The sequence below is a fragment of the Thermobia domestica genome, chromosome 5, assembly GCF_964235325.1.
Source record: "Thermobia domestica chromosome 5, izTheDome1.hap1.1, whole genome shotgun sequence".
NCBI lineage: Eukaryota > Metazoa > Arthropoda > Insecta > Zygentoma > Lepismatidae > Thermobia > Thermobia domestica.
The window spans coordinates 66,283,026-66,303,171 of record NC_137458.1 but is presented as its reverse complement, the minus strand read 5'-3'; the positions used below and the strand labels follow the sequence as shown (position 1 = coordinate 66,303,171).

The following is a 20,146-nucleotide window of genomic DNA, read 5'->3' as shown; positions in this document are numbered from 1 at the left end:
TTCTGATTGGATATCGTCCATTAATTGTAGTCTCATTCGTCCCCTCCCTCTCTTTCCTGCCACTATACCCTCTAACACTTCCCTCATGATACAGTTTCTTGTTAGCTAATGTCCCAACCAGCTTCTCTTTCTCTTCTTAATAATATCTAAAACTATTCTTTTCTCTCTCGCCATTTCTAACATTGTATCATTCGTTTTCCACTTCACCCAGCGAAAGTTTCCAGTCGATTTCACCATTTTGCGTTATTCACCATGTTTCTGCCCTATACAGCACAATATTTCACACGAAGCATTTTATGAGTTTTTGTTTTTTTTGTCAACTCTTTATTCAATGTCCCAGTAAATTGACTTCTCTTCTTCCTCCTAAAGGCTTCTTTCACAATTCCTATCCTTCCTTTTATTTCACAGTCACACTTCATATCATCACTAATAATACTACCTAGGTATCGAAAATCAGTCAGCAGTTATGTTTTCTTCTCTCCTATTTCTATATTTGACACCCACCTATTTCTATATCTAAATATAATAAATCTAGATTATTTTGTTTCGTTTTTTCTTTAAGATTTTCTAATTTTCCTCCTTGTAACGTAATACGTACATTCCATGTTCCTATAATAAAAAAAAAAATTGTCTTGCTTGTTCTTCTTCCTCTATCTATCTATACAAGTAATGATATGAACAAATATTAGCAATGTGACCTTATCTCGGAACCATTGGTCATATTTTAATGTGGATTTACTACCTAGGTAATCGAACAACATATTACCAAAGAATGTTCTTTCATATAAAATATTTGAATTTTTTTTATTTAGTTATAAAATACATTCACATATATATACACTATAAACCATTCATATACACTATATTAATTTTTAGCACACAATATTATTGTAGATGTGTTTACGCATATGTGCACTGATTTTGATTATTTTTTATTATTATTATTATTATTATTATTATTATTATTATTATTATTATTATTATTATTATTATTATTATTATTAGTAGTAGTAGTAGTAGTAGTAGTAGTAATAGTAGTAGAATTGAAAGAGTATACTTTAGGAGTAGTCCCATATAAATTTTATTATGTCATAATAAGAGTGGTAAAACCGTAATTAACAGATTTTAATTTGTGTATGTTTACTCATATCTTACATGCATTAATTACAATTATTATTTTTTGTTTTAAAGTATGTACTTTCGCAATGGTTTCGTGTAAATTTTATGAGGATCTAACTATAGACTTCAGAACTAGGTCATAAAACTCTTCAACGGGTAAGAGTGTCAATATCATAATTGTGTGTATGACCACACATAACTTTGACATATTTGCACTAAATTCGTTGACTGGTTTTTATTTGAAAGAGCGTGCTTTGGCGATAGTTTTTATATAAATTTCATTAGGATCTGACGACAATCTTTGGAACTAGATCATGAAACTCTTTGTAATTAACCGCTTTCATTGTGTGCATGTTTACACATAATTGCAAGATATTTTCTCGCAGTTTGGATACAAATGTTTATTAGGATTTGACAAGAGTCTTTGAACTTAGATGATGAAACTCCTGTACAGCTGTTAGTCTTAATACCGTCTACATGTTAATGTATAATTCTATAACGTGCACACCACTTTTTAAATGCATTCACATATGTACCGTGTCATGCGAAAACGAACTAAGCGCCAATTTCATACTTTTAAGAAAATTACGTTTAAAGGTTGATGTCCAGCATTAAGGTAGCCGTAATCTAAAGTGAAATTATGTTTCTTTTTTTGGAAAGGTGTTGGACTTCCTCTCTTTTCGATTGTGCAAAACGTTCTAATGCTTATCAGGAACCAATCGTCTCATTTACGTGGATTTTCAAAATTTGGCGCTTAGTTCACTTTTGCATAACACTGTACATATATATTTACGATTAACAGATGTTTCGTAGGGAGATCTATTTTATAGAAACTTAATACTCTACTCTTAGTGTTTAGGCATCTAATTAAGCTTCTGTGTAATGAAAAAATGAAAAAAAAAAATAATCTTAATAGAAAAATAACCGCCTTCGAAAACGGACTAAAAAACAGAAAATAAAAATAAATGGAGCTTTAGAAAAAGCACTAAAAACAAATTAATAAAAGCAGTTAAACTTGAAAATAATAATAATAAAGCGCTTGAAAGTAGAAAATAATTCATTACTATTATCTATAATTTTTTTGAAGTCGTGCCATACCAAACAAATTCATGGCTCATAAAATTAACATGGAAATAATTTTTGTGTTAAGTATTAATTTGTTTGCTTAGCACGACTTAGAAACCTTTTTTTTATACTTTCATAATAGAAATGAATTATTTTCTGCTTTTAAGCGCTCTATTAACATTATTTTCTGCTTTAAAAGCTTTTATTATTTTCTACTTTTTTGTTTTCTTAAGGTTTTAGATCGATTCTTTGTTCTCGCAATTTTTATTTCACATATTACTTACAAACACTTTACAGAGTATTAAATTGAGAGCAATAAAATATACTAGGTGAAAATAGCACAGTTAAAATACTGAATAATTATCACTTTCTATCTTAAATACGAATTAAGCTCGAGTCTAGCTCGGGTATTACGTATGAGTCTCAAAAATACCTTACTTTAGTGGTGGTTAATTCCCGGTTGTTTAGAAACTTTATTTTGGCTTGCACCTAAAAACAATATTTGCTTGACATCTAGCGATGAAATTGTGAAAAATATTGTATGCTGAAACTTGTCATTTTTTCTGTTCTGTGCTACTTCGCTGACGAATATACATGGAAGATCTGTGCTTAGATCGTTTTTTAAAACTTTTTTTTTGTTCTAAAAAATCTATACATATAAAAATAATAGTGACTATGTTTCTGACTTTATATCTCTTGAACCACCCGACCGATCTCGATCAAATTTTGAACATAGATGAGGTTTGGGCCTAGGATGGTTTTTGTCACTTCCCTTTGACGGTGCAACTTAGGGGAAGCTAAGGGGAGAACTATATAAAGATGATCAAAAATTACCCATATTAGTGTCGAATCCATAGTTTTCGGGGTGGCTGAGATTAACAGTGACATTTCCGATGCTTTTTAAATCCAAATTCAGCCACGAAACATGGTGGAAGAGGTCGAAAATGCGGAGGTCGGAAAGACAAAAAACAGTCTGTGAGAGAGTGCTTCAATAGTAGTAAAGAAATTTAAATGGACGATAGTATAGAAATATAAATGGATGAATAACATAAATAGTGATTACTGTAACAGTTTGATCAATTAATAAGAATGATAAATAAGTTATTTACCTTTCTCATGATATGGATCTGTTATACAAAATTATTTTCATGTAAGTGAAAGTGCATTTGTTTGAAGTAATATAGTTACAATTTTATCCATCAATACAAAAAAAATGTTATATTCATCTTAAAGTAGAAAGTACAAAGACAGATTTGCCATATAGGCTATTTCGCATGCATACCCTCTTTTTTTTAATCTTTTAAAAATGCAGTAATATGACACGAAGCTGGAATTTGCATAACTCTATGAGTCCAGGAGCGAAAGTGTAAATTTGTGGTCATTTGATCTTTTACCCCTTAATAAGTGTACGCACCAATTCGCTCATCCAAGCAGGCAGAAATAATCCTATTACATAATAATATGTCAGTCTAGCGGAAAACGTACGCCGCTTTGTGACGCTTTATTCAAAATTTGAAGCTAATGAAAGAAGCTAATAATGTTCATGTTGGTTCTATGTCAGTGTATTCTGAATTATTACAAAATTCTCTGAATTTCAGAGTTGTAGTGCGTAATGACTCTCTGGTATCATATTCTGCGAAGGACTGTAACTGACCAGAATGCTCTTAGTTTGGTCATATATGGTGTGAACAATAGTCTCATATAGCTATTATTTCTGGTTCCCAATACTGGATGTTAACTCATCATTTAAATAACTATCCAATTCTTAATGAATACCAATAAATTCTATTCTCTCAATGGGTATTTACCTGTAATTTCTCGTCACACATGTAACCATTCGGCTACAAATGAGCACAGAGTTATAGCAGATGCAAAATATAGTGTATAACATGAGTTCTACGCAATAATGAGTAGCCCATTGTCTCCGGTCAGGAATGTTCCATAACATCCCCCACTTTTCATGTAACTAATCAATTGCTTTTGGGAATTTGATTCTGTGGAACAATTTCGATACTAGCAAAATTAGCATTCAGAAAGTTTTCTACTAATGCAAAATTAGGATAAATGAAAAGATCTACTTTAAAGAAAACTATCCCTTTATAACAGATTCGGAAAATCGAATAACAACAGGATAAGAATTTTCTTAACTTGAATGATTATAACTTTTATAAATTCATTAAATATAGAAACAAAGAAGGACACGGAGTAACATAATTCTACAGTTCACCAGGCTCTTGTAATATACGTAACTTCACATTAAATTTTAATTTGTATTCGATACGTTTCTCCATATAATCAATCAAGCAAGTTAGAAGTATCTTTCAAATATATATATATATATATATATATATATACAGGGTGGGCCATAAGTCTCTTACCACCCCTTGTAAAATCCGTGTTCGTAGAAAATAGTAAACAACAACCATGTAGTAACATGGTAGTCCGAGGGGAAAGTCGGATTGTGATGGTGACCAAGATGGTGGCCATATTGAAAGCCGCCATCTTGAATTCATATCAAGATTTTAAAATGGGAACATGGTCATGCGGCACATCATATTAGGTTAGAATTTAAAGACAAACACAATGATGAAATCTGTTAGTTGATATCGTAATGTGTTCAAAAGTTACAGACATTTCAAATTGCTAATTTTACCGTAGTGTTTCTGTTGTTGCAGGTGAATAATTATGCCGCTAACCACAGCAGAGAGGAAGGAGTTGATCAGGGCATGGGAAGGAAGGAGTGCAAGGGCTGTAGCAGCTGAATTCAATGCCAGGCACCCAGATCGACATCCTGTGTCCCATGTTAGTGTCCCCCAACTCTTCCAGAAGTTCATGGATACTGGTTTTATAGCAGATAAACCCACGTGTGAAAGACCCACGACCGAAACAGGTGAAGCCACATCAGTAGCAGTGCTAGCATCATTTTCTACATCACCGCACTACAGTACCCGTGGTCTGTCCATGGAATGTGGTGTCAGCCTACATCCATCAGACTTATCTTAAAGAAAAGCAAGTAGCATTCGTACAAATTGCAACTTCAACATCATCTATCTGTAGATGACCCTGATCGTGGTGTGGAATTTTGCGACTGAGCCTTTGCACAGTTGCAAACGGATACCACATTCCACATACACATTTTATTTTCCGATGAGGCCAATTTTTATGTCACTGGGGAAGTAGATAAGCAAAACTGTCGCTATTGGTCCCCGACAAATCCTCAGTGGGTTGATCCTTGCAACATGGTAGGTACAGGCAAATTAATGATGTGGTGTGGTGTGTGGGGCACCAAATTAATTGGTCCATTCATCTTTCCTGGTACCCTCATTGCTGAACGGTATTTGGATATGTTGTGGGATCTCATCCTCCCTTCCATATTGTCGGAGGACGGCACATTTCCACTCTTTTCCAGCAGGATGGTGCCCCTCCGCATTACGGATTACAGGTCCGTACCTATCTGGATGAACAATTTCCTGGACGTTGGGTTGGGCGTCGTGGTCCCATTGAACGGCCAGCACGATAACCAGATCTGACGCTCTTCGATTTTTATAGGTGGGGTCATCTGAAGGCAAAGGTATACGCCGAAGGGATTCGGGATCTTGAATACCTTGTAGAACGCATATTTGCAGCCTGTGCCGATATTTCACCATAAACACTTTTGAGGGTCATGGACAATTGGGTTGAACGACTTCCCTTGTGCATAACTCAGGATGGGGGCCTCGTAGAGCACGTGCTCCGCCATACGTGACAGGTAAAATTAGCAATTTAAAATGCCTGTAACTTTTGAACAAATTAAGATATCAACAAACAGATTCCACCATTGTGTTTGTCTTTAAATTCTAGTCTAAAATGATGTGCCGCAGGACCATGTTCCTATTTAAAAATCTTGACGTGAATTCAAGATGGGGGCTTTCAATATAGCCGCAATCTTGGTCACCATCACAATCCGACTTCCCCCTCGGCCTAGTATGTTACTACATGGTTGTTGTTCACTATTTTCCACGAACACGGATTTTACAAGGGGTGGTAATGGACTTATATATATTCTTGTTCATAAAGGTAAAGTAATCATTGTTTTCAAAACAAATTAAAATATTTAACTCACCAGATAATGAACTACCACAGCTATAATCACTTGACATCTAAAACTTTACGTGCAATAGTGATACCTGATATCGATATTGCATTTAATACTTATTCACATTTTTTTTAAAAGATTTTGATCAGTTCAACACCAGTTAGCACGCTCAACCGGATCACCAAAGCTTTAATTCCCAAGTTTGCCACTACCGGCGCTATAAGCTAGCGTCCAAAGCTCTTACAAATACAAATGTTTACTCATGTAATATTATTTTATCTTCCGTGTTTTTGCTTTCAATATGTAAATAAGTACAAGTGAAACTACGTATATAGAGAAATGATAACCAATCACTCCCTAGCTTTGCAATTTTCCGTTGCCAAATGTCACCAAGAAAATGGGTAGTTAACATACTTGACATTCTTCGACATGCTGTATGTCGGTACATTTTTACTCTTCTCGGCTCATGGAACGTATGATTGTGTAGTATGTATATCCCATAAAATTTATATCTGATATCGTGCATTATTTATGTTAATTCAATCTCGAGACTTCGAAAATTAATAATTGGAAGTTCGATAATCATTTTAACTCAGAAGAGGTTTAGGAAATTTACGGTACTTTTCGTCATAGCCCAAAATAGTCACTTTAAATTATTTATCTTTCAAACTGCCCGGTGGTTAAGTGTAGAGCACTCAGCTCTGAGACTATGGCACTGGTTCGATATCAGGTCCAGCGAGTTTGTGATGCACAACAACGTGTCCGGAAATTTCCTTGTGGTTGTTGCGTTTCCTTACACATTCTCACCCATCCGTTTCCTTTAACTAGAAGGACTTAACTGTGGAACTTAAAACTGAAAAATTTGATTTCTTCTTTCTAGCATGCTTAAAAGTTATTTTATTACTGCATTGTTATTGACAAACAAAATTCTGGATGCTTTGATTGCCTATACTGAATCGTGAGAACTGGTTACAAAATGAATTTTACTGCACATTTTTAACAATCACAAATGATGAATTCTAGTGACTGGTCTTCTCTCCCTACATACATCGTGTGGCTATACATTTCTTTGGGAAAATAGTGAAAGGCGTATTATTTCAATAATTACGAGCTCCACATATCTTCTATTATTCTCAATATACTTTCTTACTTCTTAGTAAAAGATCTATCTCAAATTAGGGATATGGAGGGCACGGTGGGTCAGTGGTGGAGCGCTAACCTCTGCTGCGTGGGGTCCCTGGTTCGATCCTTGGCCAATATTTTGTGGTGGGCGGCATAGTATCCGTGATTTTTCTCGTGATACCATCCGTTTCCTGCTACATTCTCATTCCACCAATTCTTAAATCACCATTCAATTGCCTTAATCATCCGTCTTCTCCCTTAACCTAAAGAGGATAATCGTGAGACGTTAAACTGAAATATTTCGTTTCACTCATTTTCAAAAGAGAGAGATAATTTAAAGCATAATGTTGCTATTAAGTGGAACGTACAGATTCTGCACGGGGCCACCTATAAACAGAATAAAACATAACCATACGTAAGACACAACATCCCATTCCTTCTGGATAGATCCAATATTTCGTTAAAGCTCTGTCTTATCGTTATATGGATAGCATGCTTCCCTTTTTGACGGTAGTCTCGGGTTCGATTCTCGGGGTAAGTTTATGAGGTTCGGATCCTACGTTAAGCTGTCATATAGACCCAGTGCTGCGGGACACACTAAACTCTAATCCAATCAATGAGTTCAACTTTGGGAATGTTTCGTCGACTCATGGTTTGCAATATTACAAGGTGGCACTCAAGATCGTATCCTCTCTATGCCTTACAGTGTCACAACTGTTCTCGACGTCCATGATAGAGCCACATGCTACTGGCCTCAGGATGTTGTGCTTAACTAACACGAAGTTGACATACATTATAGCGGTAAATTCTACACTTGCATTTTAATTTTAAACCATATGTCTACCAAAACTGGAGTTGCAACTTATCTTCTTAGCCGTTTTTCATATCCAATAGTGTTACAAACTAAAATTTATGATTTAAGATTCTTAAACCGAAATTATGAGAAATGAAGATTTTCCCTTGATCTCATTCTGCGTTAGAGCATATTGGCTACGCTTTATTTGATCTTCCTCTTCTAAATCTTTCCTTGTTATCATTTCAGTTTCCCTTTGGTCTATCTAAAGCTTATTTCTTACATGTTGGCAGCTAGATTGACATCATACACTCGATTCCCGACCAAGTAAGTTTCTGCTGGACAACATAGTGCCCGTGGGTTTTCTCGGGGGTACTCCTGTTTTCTCCCACTTTCTCACTCCACCAATTCTTCATCATCATTCACTTGCTTTAATCATCGTCTACTTTAGCCTAACAGGCATAATCGTGGGACATTAAGTTAAACTCAAAAAAATTCATTTTAAAGGACATCCTACAGTATAAATTAAGATACTAATAAAGGAACATTTTTGATTTAACTCCTTTGGATTAAAGAAGCTGAGGGACAAATGAGAGAGAATGAAACAACAAGACGAATCAAAGTAGGGGAAAACATGAGTAAAACTCTTGCTCTGTTAGTCGTATTAGCTGGAAAATTTGGAATGGTTGGTTTGAAGAAAATATTTTTTTTTTATCTTCATACGAATCATTACCATTCGTAATTCGTAATTTAATGAAACTTTAAAAAATCTAAGCTAGAACATGTATTTTATGAGATATCTTTGATGTACCTGAACCTGAACCAAACTATAAATATATTTTCCAAAAAAGAAAAAAAAAACTCCTTAAATTATGTACTCGTTTCTCCTGTGTCTAAAGTCATTCGAAAACTGGTTCATTCTAAAGACATGACGTAAGAGCTATGAATCTAAGGTAATCAGAAATAGAGGAAGAACCTCTAAGATTTCTTTTTTTTTTTAAAAAAAAAAAAGAAAAGACGTCTGCATAAGTGAATGTGTTTCAAAGATTTCAGATTGATAACTTTTAGATTAGTCTTTGTAATAATTTACAATAATAATAGAAGAGGACCCTCATTGCTATATACTAAGCATATGCTAAGCGCCTTAAATTTCTTATCAAGCTCATGTGGTTTGTCTCATATAATTTCGGTGCTGAAAGAAATATTAAAGTCCAAACTTACCGAACTAAGTACAGGATGGCTCATAATTAAGTATATGATGTTTGATTGACTCTAGTATTTGTAATTCTAGACAAAACGTTTTGATATGGCAACACTGTGTAGCTTGAGAGTGGGGATAACGGTTACTGAACTTAGAACTGTTAGTGTATGCCAGACAGGAACGGTTAAATTTGGAACAGCGTGTGCATTTGTAATCAGCAACAAACAATTAGAGTGACCAACTCGATCTCCCGATTTGATACAACATGACTTTTTTATGGGATGTTTTAAAGGACAAAATGCATCGACTTCAGATATGCAATCCAGCCGAACTACGGAAAGCTATCACAGAAGAGTTCCACAGGACACTATTACGGTTCTTTCGAGCTGCTTGTGACAACATTGCTCTTCGCTGTAGGCATGTATCGATTTGGATGGTGCAGTGGTAGGGCATGCCGTTAGAATTCTTGTAAGTAAAGGTATGATAGTAATATGTTTTTATGTTCAAGTTATGTTCCTAGTTTCTTTACCACAGTCTTTTGAAAATCCATTTACATAATTATGTGCCACCCTGTACAATAACACATTTAGAGGTACTGACCCTTAAACTGCGGCCCTAGATTAGACTTCTACCAATGATCAACAGTGCCTACCAAAGTGTTAATGAAATGTTCGTTATTAAGAGGAGAATGGCATAGAAATTATAATACTTTATATTCTTCCGAATCGAAAACCATAATTTGACTTTGTAAAGGAAACATAAGAGAACTTCTTTGTGCCTCTAAACGATGACACTAATCTAAACCTCCAACTGAATTCGTTGTGAAAAGCTTTCTCAGCATCTTCAAGTTCATTTCCTGCCTTTGAGAGAGAGTCATAACCACAACCTGTCAGCGTTTCCCTTTGGAACGGTATTCGGTTGACGGAAACCTCTTCTGTCAACTTTCAACGAAGAAGAACCATGTACGAACTTTGTTTATTTCTAATTAAGCTAGTTTAGTATTTTAATTTAAACATGTATGTATTTTGCTGGATGTATATGTATATAAAATTTTAAGAGAAGAAGTTTAGAGTAATCGCTTTTGAATTTACTTTTGGGAATGAAACGTTTATATTTAAGTTAATAACTTCCAAAAGTCTTAACTTTTATTTTTATTTTTCTAACATATTGATGTACTTTAAGTTAAAAAACTGAATATGAAATAATGTTAAACCAGTTGTGAATGCTTGAAAAATATTGCCAGAACGAACTTAACAAGAATTAATTTGTTCGAAATTTATACGAAATTGTATCTTAAATTTATTTGATTAAATTCAATAGATAATACACTTACATATTTGAGACTTGCGTATTAGGGAATCTATTAAATTAGCTATATTGAGCTGTCGCCTTTTCTAACCGTACATATGATGAAAATGCAGATATAACCAGTGGCCACCAGTTACTATTTGGTACAAAAATGTTCACCATCCTCTTAGGCATCTATTGATCAACACCAATACCATCTCTTGGCCAATATCTCGGGAATGGTAAAAGTGACTCGAAAAATTCCATCACTTCTTTCAGATAGCTTTTGGCGCTCCATCGAATGAAGGGCTCAAAATTGTAAAATTCGCAAATAACACACACACACACACACAGAAATAGATAATTCAGTAACGAACTTTTTAAGTTCGTTGAAAATGAGATGAAATCTTTGTTTTATGCTTCATGATTATGCTCTATAGCTTAAATGATACGGATGATTACGGAAAGTTAATGATAATGAAACATGTGGCAGGAAACGGGAGAACTTCGAAAAAATCCAAGGACATGATGCTGTGCATCTCAAACTCACATGATCTGGGATCGACACTTTCCATCAGAGGCAAGCGCATTACCAATAAGCCATCGTGTCCTCAAAACAGTCTTCTAGGTCTGTCTTATAGATAAATTTTTGAATCTTCCAGTTTGTGTGGAAGATCAGGCTCAATTTTAGGTAAGAGTATGTTGTTTTAATTCCTTGTTAAGCTGTATATCCACTTCTCATAAGTTTATTGCTGAAAGCTGAGTTAAAATGTAACAAACAAACGAAAAGGAAAGAAACAATTAACTAGAAAAGAAAGTTATACAACAACTATTGATATCATAAGAAAATGTTTCAAGACTTCTCAACTTGCATGTTTAAGTAACCTACGAAATTCATTTTGGTATAAACTCTTAGAAGTTAATGCGGTTGCGGTGTCACAGTGGTAGAGCGTTGACTGCTGGGGCATGGAACCTTTGGTTCGATCCCAGCTCGCGCCAAGTGAAATTTATGGTGGACAGTCACCGGGGTTCTCCCGTTTCCTTCCACTTACTACATTTAACCATTTCATTCATTTCTCATAATCACTGTCTCCTTTAGCTTAGCAGGCATAACCATGGGACGTAAAACTTAAGAGATTTAGTTTCTTACAAGTTAGTCTCAAATGTTATTAAAAGGGAAAGATCGATCTCAATTAAAAGTCAGTCAGAATGTTAGTTGTATTTGCTAGGGATGCGCACGAGACGAGTCGAGACAGGATTTTCCTGGCAAAATTCGAGTCGAGACACGGTTCTTCCAATAGAGAAATATACATATTTCGAGTCAAGACATCACTTTTACAGCACATTTTCGAGTCGAGACAGCCACAAATCTGGTCTCGTGCGCATCCCTAGTATTTGCTAAGAACATGTTACGCATAATAGGGAAGGTATTTTTATGGCAACTATTGACAACATTGGTTATACTTTGCTTTATAGTTGTACCTGGATATATACGTATTCGAACAGATCCAAATTCGAAAATATCACAATAATTAGTCTGAATGTAGTAACGTTTCATCGCCAGTTATGAGAACTTTATAGCAACAAAAAAGTCGCACTAGATAATCGTGAAATACTGTTCATTGTTATAAACTAAGAATATGGATACTGAGGATGAGAACAATTATCCAGGCGTCCTCAATTTTAATGACGAAAGATAACGTTGAGGCCACACAAGGATAGACTCTTCTCAACAAAGGAGTTACAATGAAAGATACCCAGATGCAGTGCATATAATCACTCAATGTCTGAAATTTCACGAATTTTGTGCTCGATTAACGTTGTACGCAATGTTTCAAAGAAACACAGAAAAACTCGTGCTACGTCTAAGCTGTAGAAAGTATTCAAACGATGGTGGTGATTGTATAGAAGGGTGAAGTCTGTATCGTCATTTCAAAATAATGAACAGTACATGGAATCCCAAAAATGTATTCATTTGATACTTGCAGCAAGGTAGGCCTCCTCCCCACTTCCATCGAAATGTAAGGAACTATCTTGATGCAACACTTCCACAAAGATGGAGTGATCAAAGTGTTCTTGTTGAACTCCTTGCTTATTCACTGAACCTCCCCCCGTGGACAATAAAAAAATAAGTACCTTTATTGTAAGTGAGTTTATTTTTTCGGACACACTGTATATATGTTGTTTTGTTACGGTACTGATTTCAAAATGTTTATTAAGCAATATATACTACTTTTAGTGTACCCCCTCCGACTGATGTCGCAGTACCCTTGAATGTTACGTTATAATTATTTTTATATCATTCAAATATAAGGATAAGGGAATAAACATTTATCAATCGACGAGTATCTTATAAAACTAACTGCACAGATACACTACTCAATCTCACTCCAACTCATTTTCCATCATCTTTATAGAAAGCAATGTTGTGGTGAAAATGGACATGTCCAAATCATTAGCCCATACACCGATTGAATCATGAATCATAAAACAACGAAACTAGAAAATGATGAATAATTCATAAAAATGGTAACTAGGAGTAGCTGTGTCACGTGTACAGCACGTGATAGAATTTGGTTTGTATTACGTGATATTTTCTCAATATTGTAACCAGTATTGCCAGTAAATTTCTAACACTTACGAGTTTAGTAGAGAGATTAGAGTACAGACCGAATTTGTTCATGCGATACTTAATTAATTGTAGAAAACCACTCTTCGCTATTGTTGCAGGTTTTACTCTATAATTATTAACCGGAAATGGTTGATTTCTACCATTTCCGGTTTGAATATGCTCTCCATCAACGAATTTGATTCCTAACTTTTGACTCTCTACATCCTTACCCAAATTGATGGTGATACCTTAAGTAATTCTTGAGTTTTCTTTTGACTCCCGGACGGACAGATACGGTAAATATATGAAAGGAGTTTTCATAAACCAAACTCTAAAAAGAACCTTCATCAAAGAGCCGCGAAAACTATAAATTCGACACTAATATCGGCCATTTTCTACTACTTTTATATGCCCCAGTAAACACCTCCCTGAGACCCCCGGTTCGAATTTTGAGAGTAAACAAAAAACGCTTTGTCTTGGTCTGGGAACTGGACCAAGGTATCTGTAAAAAAAATGTGGTAACTCTCTGTAAACTTGTCTGGTACCCAGGCCGGTCCCGGTAAACGCCCCTCTGAGACCCTCTTGGTTCGAAATTTAAAAAAAACAACGCTTTGCCTTGATCTGGAGCCTGGACCAAGGTACCCGTGACCCAATTTATACAACTCTCGGTCCACTTGTCTGGTCCCCAGGCCGCACACAAACAGACAAACACACAAACAAACTCTTTATATTATTTATATTAGATAAAAACATTTTAGCAGTATTTTTGTTTCAATAATATAAGTGGCAGTATTTAATAAAGGCTTATCGTCTTTTTGGGAGCAGAATAACACTAGATCCAACAGCATACGCAAGTCTAAGTGTGGGATATCCTGTCATTTCTGTAAATTTAGGGATGATTTTACAAATGTTCATATAATTTATCTTCCTGTTATCTATGGACCCTTCCAACAGCTTTGGACCCCATTCGAAAATAAATTCATGCGTATCTAACCGGGTCAGTACTACGTGCATGTAGTGTCTTGCAGTATTGGACCCCTCCCAACAAAAATTTCTGGGTGCTGGCCAAACTCTGCCAAAACCTTTGGACCCCTCCTGAAATAAGTTACTGCGTCCCTACTTGGGCATAACGTCATAAGTGAGAACTTATTCAATGGCGTATATGTTTATCTGAGAATGGCGAAAGGTCACGTATATACAGTATACTTGTTTGTGTAGTTAATATAAATATTACAGGCAAAGTGAAAAAAAAAGTTAATGTAGAAATCGCACAATATAATAAATGCTCTCGAATCTATAAAATCGTCTAGACTCATTTCTGTGAATCATTCACTTCATAAATTCAAAACATAGGTTCTCTGCTGAACTATACGTACATATTTGAAAATCTCTCTCTCTATGTACATTTTCGTAGCATATTTCAGTAATAAATTATTGAAATGCTTTAAAAGCATTTTTCAGTTAAATGTTAAAAAAAGGTAAGTGGAGAAAAGTTTGCTGTATTGACATAATAAATTAATTTTCTTTCCATCTGCGAGAAATTATTATTCTTTTTTTAAAAAAGGCCAATGCTAACATTATTTCACCTATGACATTGTGATCTGCTCTGTAGTGTAGAACAAAAGAATACAATAATTGGTTGAAAATGGCGAAATTCATGACGAGAGAAAGATATGAAATATGCACACAGTTTCAAGTAAGTACGTCTGGGAGTTCTATTTTTATATTCCATAACAGCAAATAGGGGTCACTGCTGCAATTGAGAAATGTCCATGTACGTAATAGGTTCTCTACTAATCTCTTCGTATCATCTGTCTGCTTAATATGGTAAGTTAACTGGAATATTATTTCTTTGTTTCCTCCTCTTTCACATTTTGTTCCTTCACATCCTTTTACCTCATACTAGTAGAATGACCTTCTTTGAACTAAGAGAATAAGATTTATAGAAAATAATTGAAAGATAAACATTTTTTTTGGTTCTGAAATACTTATTGAAACAAGTTTGATATCACCTGAGATATGTAAACCCTCGGCCACATTTCTCCCATTTAGGGGTAACAATTCATAAAGCTTCAGCGCGTAAGCCTAGAGTACAAGGAGTTTATTTGTTACAAAATTTCGAGGTTTTTCGTCTAACGGTTTCGAAGATTTGGAGAACAAAAGAAAAAACAACTTCCAAGCCTCCATTTTCCCTCAAGGATTGGATCCCACAAAAGCTTGTCTTATCGTCAGTCTACATGCAGAATCAACATGTATATAAAATTCGATTCTACCTTTTGATATTTTCGGAGATCTGGTGATGAATGAATATGTAGAGGATCTGTATAACTGATGCAATTCTATGTCGCAACGCACTCACTCCAGGCTAGTTCGATGAAGAGGGAAGTAAGCTTCAAAACGCAACTTGCATCAGTCGCCTATGAGCTTCCGTATGGTTCATATCATGGTTTAAGTGGGCTCTTGTCTAAGGCTCAGTCAAAGCTCTAAAATGCAACGTTCTCTCGAACAGCGCTGTGCTATTAAATTCTTCGTGGGACTCGGAAAATTGGCTATGAAGACGTTAGGCACGATCCAGCAAGCTTTCGGGAGTGATAGTCCATCAAAAGCTGCCGTTTTGAGATGGCACAAGTGCTTCAAAGGTGTCGAGAGAGTGTAAAAGACGAACCCTGTGCAAGACGCATGTTCACGAACAGAACCAAGAACAATGTGCAACGTGTGCGTAATGTGTTATACTAGAACGCTAATTAAGTAATTGAATGATTCTAGACAGCGTAGGAATTTGTAAAATAACTGTTCACGTCATAATTACCGAGAATTTGCAGATGAAAAATATCTGTGGCAAGCTCGTCCCGAAAGTTTTGACAGACAACCAAACGCAAAACCACGTGCTGGAAAACCAAAAATCTTTTGCAGCGCTTTCTAACAGACCCTGCGTTTTTTAACAGTGTGATAACCGGCGATGAAACGTAGGATTTTGGATACAACCCAGAGACAAAACGCCAAAATGAAGATGGCACAAAGTAGGATACCTTCGCAAAAAAAGAGTTCGAATGAGCAGATCGAAGCCTAAGTCCATTGTCCTCATTGTGTTTTTTGAGGGATAGGTGTGTTTTGTCACGAATTTGTATCTGAGAGGTAGACGGTCACAGGTGCTTTCTGCGCGAAAGTGCAGCAAAGATTGAAGGAAAGTGTCAACCGAGTGAGACCAGACATTACTGCTAATTGAAAGCTTCATCATGACAATGCATCAAGTCACACGTGCTACATGGTCAACGACTACCTGACTCGGAGCGGCATCACAACACTTCGCCAGCCCTCCTATAGCCCTAGTTTATCACTGATGAACATACGAAGACAGCCTTCATATGTAACCAACCACTACATTAAATTTTTAAAAAGAAAAATGAGTCCCTTGATTTCCCACTAAATAAACGACATCTAATGTATATAACTAACTAACTAACTAACTAACACTATGGCCTATGGAACCCGGAGGTTCAATGCCGCGTTCACAAAAGCTCTCCACTGACTTCTATCCTTAGCTAACTGCATCCAGTTTCTACTTTGTATTCCAATCTCTGCGAGATCCATCTTAATATTGTCCTACCATCTGCGCCTAGGTCTTCCTAATGGTCGTTTTCCGATTGGTCTTCCAGTCAAGACTTTCAAAGCGTTTCTACTTTCTTCCATTCTAGCTATAATACATGACCTGCCCACCTGAGCCTCCTAGACTTGACGACCCTAACAATGTTGGATAAACCGTATAAATTATGTAGTTCCTTGTTATGAAGTTTCCGCCATTCCCCATTCCCGTTCCTCTTGGGTCCGAATATTCGTCTCAGGATTTTGTTCTCAAATACTTACAGTCTATGTTCTTCCATCTAATGTATATAACTATGGGTAATTGTATTTCTAAGGAACAACGCTGTAACTGGGCCTAGAGCCTGTTGTGTTGAATAAATAAATAAATAAATAAATACTTTCATTCGTTTCACCTATTTCTACTTCGTTGTTTTAAAATCACACTACTTGCGTGACTCTATCGAGAGTCCTCTTACCGAATAATTTACTCTACGCAATAATGCCAGCATTCTCATCTGAATGTCATAAAAAACAGTTTCGCCATTCAGAAACCAAAAATACATAGTAATCAATACTGCTATAGCAAAATTAGAAACAACAATTACATTCCTTATTCTCATTAGCTAGTATATATTTGAAGTACCGATTGCCCACTAGATTATAGGTTATTTCTCTCGTGGTATTTTCTGAGCGAGATAATTGGCAATGAGATGTATGTTATTATTTTTATTTTCTTCAGAACTCCCACATGATTTCCAATAAATGATGTAATATATTAGATAAAGAAAGACATTATATGAATCTTCCGCTAACCTCTTCTATATTCGAGAATCTTTATTGTTACACTATTTGAAGACACAACAGAATATAGTAACAATTACTTTGTTTTCATGTAATCACTGTTTTTAAGATATGTTACACTATTAATTACTTCCAATCATAACAGTGATGACACACTATCTATCGCGAGACATTAATACTATGATTAAGGATAAGGTTACCACTTATATTCTATTTATTTCACAACATCTGATGTTGTACAATACTGACAGCATTATTATCGATGTACTGTAGAACAAGATAAGAATTGCTCATGAACAGTATAACAAATGCTATAATGTAAGCTTGAGTACTATTTGCGCCAACACAGGTGCGTCAAATCCCTAATTTTCAGCTTGTACACCTGAAGATTAGGAATTTAGTGCACCTACTTGAACACATTTCGGTATCGGTGTGTGCAATTACCTCAGCAATGTTGCTGCTTGTGTTCAGGTGCACCGCGGAGAGACGGGGACTCTGGTTGGATATGGAGGGTGATCATGTCGAACTACAGCGATTTCATTGACTATGGTCTTTTCTTTGATATTATAAACACTTCATTTGAATTCAAGTTCCCATTCCGAGAGATAGCTAAGGACTTCTCAGGCACCTTATATATTTACTGTCTGTCTGTGTGTCCGTTCGTCCGGAAGACAAAAAATCTAAAGAACTACTTGATAGATTTTGGTCAGAATATGAGAGTCAAAAGTTAGAAACCGAGATTGTTAACAAAGATGATATTGAAACCGGAAGTAGTTGAGTTCAACCATTTTTGGTTTTAATACTGATCACCAGTGGCGTATTTATGATTTTGTTTCTGGGGGGGCTTTGCTAACTTTATTCCTGGAAATGTGAAAATTCTGCAGGATATTTCATTTACTTTAATATAGTAAATAACATTTCGCGGGGGGGGAGCTTAAGCCCGGAAGTCCCCTCTAAATACGCCACTGCTGATCACTATAGAGGGAAATGGTAATATTCATTGATAGCGAGAAGCGGTTTCTTGCAGTCGAGTAAGCACCCCAAGAATACGTTTCGTCTCCGTCTTTAACTTTCTAGAATAACCGACGTAATAAAAGATCCACTATTACTTCCGGTTTCAGTATTGATCTACGTAGAGCTACTACGACAGGAGATACCGAGAAGCTGTTTTTTTTTTAATCGGTTTAGTGTTCTAAGAATTGATACAATCTTCTCTCTTAACCTTTTACTCGAACCGAAATGGGTAGAAAACAATCAATTAAAGTTTTAACGTTGATCGTGTTAGAGTAAAGCCGGTAAATAAGTTATATAGAGAGAAATCATGCATTCAGTTAAGCGTATCAAGAATGTATTTCATCTCCAGTCTAATCATTCTACTAAAACTGGTAGTGGTAGATATCTACTGGCACTTCCGGTTTCAATATTAATTGAGAAAATATCATGTCATGCAAACCAAACTCCTTCACGTGGCGTACACGTGACACTATTACTTAATTGATGATCGTCGTACTAATAGACTTCGAATCCATCTTTTTTCCTCTACTTAAGCTGGACAATATCGTCTCCTTGGATTTTCTCGGAGGTACTCTCGTTTCCTTCCACCTTCTTATCGTACCGATATTTTCTTCATTCACTTGCCTTAATCATCTGTCTCAGCTTAACAGGCATAGTCGTGAGATGTTAAACTGAAACAAAATATTTTCATTTTCGAACAAACAATAATGGAAAGCGAAAAAAATATTTAATATACACATTTAATTTCCCCAAAAATAGATTCTACCTCTTCATTTAGGAGTACGGTGGCACAGTGGTACAGCTCTTACCAATGGTTCGATGATCGATCCTTGCTCATTTCAGTTTGCAGTAGACAACATCGTGTCAGTAAGTTTTGCTCAGAATCCTGTCAGTATATTTCCCCCACATTATTATTTTACCAATTAATTCATAATCATCCACTTCCAATAATTATATCTGTTGCTTATCTTACAGAACATAAGTGTGGGAAAAAATTAGAAATTTATTTTATGTTGTTTTATTCGAGGGTGTTTCCAAAAGTTTTCGACTTGACACAGAAATATCATGCCATTGTTAATAAGCCGTACATAGTGTACTGTACTATATGAAGAAATAATATTGAATATAGTACCATCTATGGAAGAAAAAATATGACATATATACCACCTATGGAAGAAATAATGGCATAAAGTATTATCTTTGGAAGAAATAATATGACATACAGTGCCATCTATTGAAGGAATAATGTACCAGTTTCAACAGTCTAGCGGCACCAGATTGATTTAGGCAGAATTTCTACCAATCGCTGGGTGTTAAGTTCCATACTTTATGACAATGCTCCAGTTCGCACAGCTATTGTTGTCATGGCGACAGTGCTATACTTGCGTTGTTGGATGGATGCTACAGGATCCTCGAAGTCTCAACAGTCTTTCTCTCATATATTTTCCTTCATTCCTCAATTAAAAATTGCAATGG

The 20,146-nt window shown here is 35.6% G+C and overlaps 1 protein-coding gene across 1 annotated transcript in view; it reads right to left on the bottom strand.

The window, feature by feature from the left end:
- Positions 1-20,146, bottom strand: part of LOC145685940 (uncharacterized) — a 758,676-nt gene that overhangs the window by 545,624 nt on the left and 192,906 nt on the right. The gene's annotated exons all lie outside the window — the stretch shown is intronic.